This window comes from Dendrobates tinctorius, unplaced genomic scaffold, assembly GCF_039654945.1.
Source record: "Dendrobates tinctorius isolate UK_male_01 unplaced genomic scaffold, ASM3965494v1 ptg000095l, whole genome shotgun sequence".
NCBI classification, from domain to species: Eukaryota; Metazoa; Chordata; class Amphibia; order Anura; family Dendrobatidae; genus Dendrobates; species Dendrobates tinctorius.
Window position 1 is genome coordinate 17,398,550 of NW_027361763.1, and position 6,466 is coordinate 17,405,015.

Genomic DNA, 6,466 nt, shown 5'->3' on the forward strand with positions numbered 1-6,466 from the left:
TGTCAGGCAGGTGTTACAGTTGCTCCGTGAGAATAAGCTCTATGCTAAGCTTGAAAAATGCGTATTTTTTGTTCAGGAGTTGCCTTTTTTGGGTTATATTGTATCCGCCGCAGGGTTTAAAATGGACGCCGTGAAGGTGCAAGCGGTGCTGCGATGGGAACGGCCAGCAGTTCCTTGGGTTTGCCAACTATTATAGAAAGTTTATTAAGAATTTCTCTACTATATCCAAACCGCTCACGGACATAACGAAAAAAGGTACCAATCTCGCTATCTGGTCTGATGATGCGGTGCGTGCATTTGAGCTTCTGAAAAACCGTTTTGCTTCAGCCCCCATTCTGGTGCAACAGGACGTATCTAAACTTTTTACGGTGGAGGTCGATGCGTCTGAGGTGGGAGTGGGGGCAGTACTGTCACAGGGCTCGTCCTTGAGCAATATGCGTCCATGCGCCTACTTCTCCAAGAAGCTGTCGCCTGCCGAACGGAATTACGACATCGGCAACAGGGAGTTGTTGGCCATCAAATTGGCTTTTGAGGAATGGCGACACTTCCTGGAGGGGGCGGCCCACCAGGTCACGGTCATCACCGACCATAAAAATCTGCTCTATCTGGAGTCGGCCAGGCGTCTGTCTCCCAGGCAGGCTCGCTGGGCATTGTTTTTTACACGTTTTAACTTTCTGGTGACTTACCGTCCTGGGGCTAAAAACACCAAGGCGGATGCCTTGTCCAGGTGTTTTCCGGGGGGGAGAACCTCGGGAAGATCCGGTACCCATCCTCCAGGAAGGTGTAGTGGTTTCGGCTCTCACGACTGAGGTACAGGCGGAGATTGCCGAGGCCCAGGAGGAGGTACCGCCAGGACTTCCCGCTAATAAGTCATTCGTACCCCTTCATCTTCGTCTTAAAGTGTTGGGGGAACACCACGACTCTGTCCTGGCCGGTCATCCAGGGGTTATGGGCACCTTGGAGCTGGTATCGCGCCGCTTCTGGTGGCCAAAAATCCGGCAGGACGTGGTCTCGTACGTGACAGCTTGCATCACGTGCGCCAGGGCCAAGTCGCCCAGAACCCGTCCTGCTGGCACTCTACAGCCTCTGGGGATACCTAGTAGGCCATGGACAGAAATCTCCATGGACTTTATCACGGACTTGCCTGCCTCGGCGGGGAACACGGTCATCCTGGTGGTGGTTGATCGATTTTCGAAGATGGTGCATTTTGTGTCGTTGCCTTCCTTGCCCAATGCGAAGACGTTGGCTCAGGTCTTTGTGCAGGAGGTGGTCAGACTACACGGAGTTCCGTCGGACAGTGTCTGATAGGGGGACCCAGTTTGTGGCGAAGTTTTGGAAAGCTTTTTGCTCACAATTAGGGATCAAGTTGTCTCATTCGTCGGCGTTTCATCCGCAGTCAAATGGTCAAACTGAGCGCATGAACCAAAATCTGGAGCAGTATTTGCGATGTTTTGTGTCTGACAACCAAGAGGAGTGGTCGACGTTCCTTCCCTTGGCCGAGTTCGCATTAAATAATCACCGCCAAGAATCATCGGGAGAGTCTCCGTTCTTTTGTGTTTATGGGCACCATCCTCAATTTTGTACCTTGCGTCAGGGGGGCTCTGGGGGCGTCCCAGAGGAGGACCGGTTAGGAGTTCAACTATCATCGGTCTGGAGGAGTGTGAAACAGCGATTGCTGAGCATGAGTGCAAGGTACAAACGTGTGGCTGACGCTAGACGCGTGCCAGGTCCAGACCTGTGTGTGGGTGATTGGGTGTGGTTAGCTACTAAAAACATAAAACTCAAAATTCCATCATTGAAACTGGGTCCAAGGTTTATTGGCCCTTTTAAGATTGCTGCCATCATTAACCCGGTTGCTTATCGGTTGGAACTTCCTGCGGTATACAAGATACACAACGTGTTTCACAGGGCTTTATTGAAAAAGGTGGTAGGCTCTGTGGACACGACGCCGATGCCACCTCCAGTCATGGAGGATGGCGATTTAAAGTTTGAAGTCTCCAAGGTGGTGGATTCTCGAGTACTGCGCCGTTCTCTTCAGTATTTGGTACAATGGCGGGGGTATGGTCCGGAGGAGAGGTCTTGGGTACCAGCCTCGGACATACATGCGGATCGGCTGGTCAGTTCCTTTCACCGCCGTCATCCGGACAAGCTGGGTCCTATGAGTCTTGAGGGCCTTGGGGTCCCTCGTAGAAGACGGGGTACTGTCATGTCGGAAGCTATTCACACAACAGCGTCCGGCAGGCAGCGGTAGTTCCATCTCAGTCCACTATAGCCTCAGTGGCGCCGGCTTGATTTTACTCAGGTTATCGGGGGTTAATCTAGCTGGAGATCAGGTGGGATGTTTGGTCACGCCCATGGTCTTTAAATAGTCGTGCTGGCCTGTGGGCATCGCCGATTATAGCTTGTGTTTTATGCCAAGTGGTTCCGGTCTGGAGAAGTGGTGTTGGAGAGAGAAATTCATATCTGGTGTCGTATGATCCGTTGTTACCTTTTCGCCTTCCTATATTTGTGCTTTGTTTTGCCCTGTTCACATTACAGTATTGTCTGGTGTGTTTGCGGCGCAGTGTGGTTTAAGTTCTCCCTGTCTGTCATTACTGTGTGGGCTTTGGTGGTTTGACAACTCACTGGGTGGAGGGTGGAGGGTTCAGCTTAGGGCTGAGCAGGAGATAAGGAAAGGTTGGAGGTTCAGGCATTTGCACCATTAGCAAAAACCCTGGGTTGAGGGTCAGACAGGGTTTTCCCTAGTTTGAGGGACTCCGCAGGGGATCCGGGTATTTCAGCCTCCTTTGACCTAAGCCCCGCATAACACTTGTACTCTGCGCTGCTGGTTCCAGATGTTGATGGGCCATTGTCCTCCATTCCTTCTGCTCTGATCCCACTGCTGCCACCAGTTTGTGACGGGGTATACGACAGAGCAAGAAGGGACAACAGGCCAAGGGACGATCCAACGAGATTTATTAAGGCAGGGAGCATACAACATCAAATATCCATAATGTCCTTGGAGTCCATGAGAAGTCCACAATAAGTCCACATGATGGCAACAAATCCGGGCACCTCACGATAGTCCTTGTGCCTAATGCGTTAACAATAATCCTTGCAATAGTCCACAGGATTCCACACAATCCCATGGACGTCACGAGCTGGCCTCAACTCAGTTCGTGACTCCTTCATGTCTGCACTCAAATCACAACTGATCTTAAAACAAGAATGTATTGTCAGGGCTCCTGGGATCAGCCCATCTGAAGGGGGGTAGGGGTCACACCTACTATTCAATGGTTTGGTCCATCAGAAGATTCTAGAAATGTAAGGGCTCCACTGAGTCTATAGGATGTGTATTGTAGGTTATCTTCTGCTAAGGAAACAATAGCCAAAGTTCCACTAGCTGTTGACACAAGCCTAAATTAGATTATGGTCCATGTACATCACAAGACATTGCAAAGTATTGGGGGAAGGAGACAAAATACAGGACAGGGCAAAATTACAAATCATGACAGTGTGCCTCACTGGCTCCTGCATCCAACATGACCAGAGCGGTGACATGGGGGGCGAAATAGTAGACATGACCAAAGCCACTTCTGCCTTTTCTATGCTGTGAAGGCATAGTTTACACTACACTCTATATGCAGCCATTTTTGGTCTTCCTCTTCTTTGCCTGCAGTCTGTGCCCATTTTTAATCTTCAACTTCTTCTTCGCCTGTAGCCTGCGTACATTTTTGACCTTCCACTTCTTCATATGCAGTCTGTGGACATTTTTGATCCTACCCCTTCTTTGCCTGTAGTCTGCAGCTAGTTTTGGTCTTCCCCTTTTTTGCCTGTAGTCTGCAGCCAGTTTTGGTCTTCCCCTTCTTCGTCTGCAGTCTGCTTCCAGTTTTGATCTTCCCCGTTCATTGCCTGTTGTCTGCAGCCAGTTTTGGTCTTCCCCTTTGTTGCCTGTAGTCTGCAGCCACTTTTGGTCTTCCCCTTCTTCGCCTGCGGCTAGTTTTGGTCTTCCTTTCTTTGCTGAGCCATTTTTGGTCTTCCCCTTCTTTGCCTGTAGTTTGCAGCCAAATCTGGTATTCCCTTTTTTTGCCTGTAGTTTGAGGCCAGTTGTGGTCTTCCCCTTCTTTGCCTGTAGTCTGTAGCCTTTTTTTGTCTTCCTCTTCTTTGCCTGTAGTCTGCAGCCCGTTTTGGACTTCCTTTTTGACTGTAGTATGCAGCCAGTTTTGGTCTTCCCCTTCTTCGCCTGCGGCCAGTTTTGGTCTTCCCTTTCTTTGCCTGTAATTTGCAGCCAAATTTGGTATTCCCTTTCTCTGCCTGTAGTCTGAGGCCAGTTGTTGTCTTCCCCTTCTTTGCCTGTAGTCTGCAGTCGGCAGCCAATCGCATAGAAGCACAATTGCGTGAAACGGCCGTCGTCCTTGAGCTCCACTTTCCACTGTCCTGCCGTGCATGTTTTAAACGTTGTGGCCAGTTTTGGTCTTCTCCTTCTTTGCCTGAGCCAATTTTGTTTTTTTGCCTATAGTCTGCGGCCAATTTGGGTCTTCCCCTTCTTTGCCTGAGACATTTTTGGTCTTCCCCTTCTTTGCCTGTAGTCTGCAGCTAATTTTAGTCTTCTCTTTCAATTTTCATCTTCCCTTTCTTTGCTTACAGTCTTCTGCCAATTTTGGTCTTCCCCTCCTTTGCCTGTAGTCTGCTGCCAGTTTTGGTCTTCACCTCCTTTGCCTGTAGTCTGCTGCCAGTTTTGGTCTTCCCCTCCTTTGCCTGTAGTCTGCTGCCAGTTTTGGTCTTCCTCTTATTTGCCTGTAGTCTGCGGCCAGTTTTTGTATTTCCCTTCTTTGCCTTTAGTCTGCGGCCATTTTTTGTCTTCCCCTTCTTTGCCTGAGCCATTTTTGATCTTCCCCTTCTTTGCCTATAGTCTGCAGCCAATTTTGATCTTCCCTTTCTTTGCTTGTAGTCTTTGGCCAGTCTTCATCTTTTCCTTCTTTGCCTGAGCCAGTTTTGGTTCTCCTCTCCTTTGCCTGTAGTCTGTGGCCAGTTTTGATCTTCCCCTTCTTTGCCTGTATTCTGCGGCCAATTTGGGTCTTCCCCTTCTTTTCCTGTAGTGTGCAGCCAGTATAGGTGTTCCCCTTCTTGGCCTTTAGTCTGCATCCACTTTTGGTTTTCCCTTTCTTTGCCTGGCCTGTAGTCTGCAGCTAATTTTGGTCTTCCCTCTCTTTACCTGTAGTCTTTGGCCAGTTGTGGTCTTCCCCGTCTTTGACTGTAGTCTGTAGCCATTTTTGGTCTTCCCCTTCTTTGCCTGTAGTCTGCAGCCAATTTTGAGCTTCCCTTTATGTGCTTGTATTCTGTGGTCAGTTTTGGTCTTTCCCTTCTTTGCCTGAGACAGTTTTGGTTTTCCCCTCCTTTGCCTGTAGTCTGCGGCCAGTTTTGGTGTTCCCCCTTCTTCGTCTACAGTCTGCATCCAGTTTTGGTCTTCCCCTCCTTTGTCTATTGTCTGCCTTCAGTTTTGGTCTTCTCATTCTTTGTCTGTAGTTTGCAGCCAATTTTGGTCTTCCCCTCCTTTGCCTTTTGTCTGCCTCCAGTTTTGATCTTCCCCTTCTGTACCTGAAGACTGCAGCCAGTTTTGTGCTCCCCATCTTTGCCTGTAGTCTCTGGCCAATTTGGGTCTACCCTTGTTTTCCTGTAGTCTGCGGCCAGTTTTGGTCTTCCCCTTCTTTGCCTTTAGTCTGCGGCCATTTTTGGTCTTCTCATTCTTTACCTTTGACATTTTTGGCCTTCCCCTTCTTTGCCTGTAGTCTGCAGCCAGTTTTGGTCTTCCCCTTCTTTGCCTGAGCCATTTTTGTTCTTCACCTTCTTTGCCTGTAGTCTGCAGCCAATTTTGGTCTTCCCCCTCCTTTGCCTATAGTCTCTGGCCAGTTTTGGTCTTCCCCTTCTTCGTCTGCAGTCTGCAGCCAGTTTTCATCTTCTCCTTTGCCTGTAGTCTGCGGCCAGTTTTGGTCTTTCCCGTCTTTGCCTGTAGTCTGCGGCCAGTTTTAGTCTTCCCTTTCTTTGCCTGTAGTCTGCCTCCAGTTTTGGTCTTCCTCTTCTTTGCCGATAGTCTGCGGCCAATTTTGGTCTTCCCTTTCTTTGCTTGTAATCTGCAGCCAGTTTTGGTCTTCCCCTTCTTTTCCTGTAGTCTGTTGCCATTTTTGGTTTTCCCCTCTTTTGCCTGAACCATTTTCGTTCTTCCCCTCTTTTGCCTGTTGTCTGCCTCCAGTATTGGTCTTCCCCTTCTTTGCCTGCAGTTTGCGATGATGAAGAGCAGTAGTTTGCAGTGATACCTAGCTGTGGGGCGTACTCACCACATCCACAGGTTTCAGCTCTCTGGAATTTTGCACCTTTCCATGCCCACATGGATGACTTGTGGCCTCATTAGGGCAGGGCTGCTCTTGTGACATCTTGATACTGTCCTCTGCCTTTGTTTTCCTGGCTTCTCCACCATATAAAGGCTATT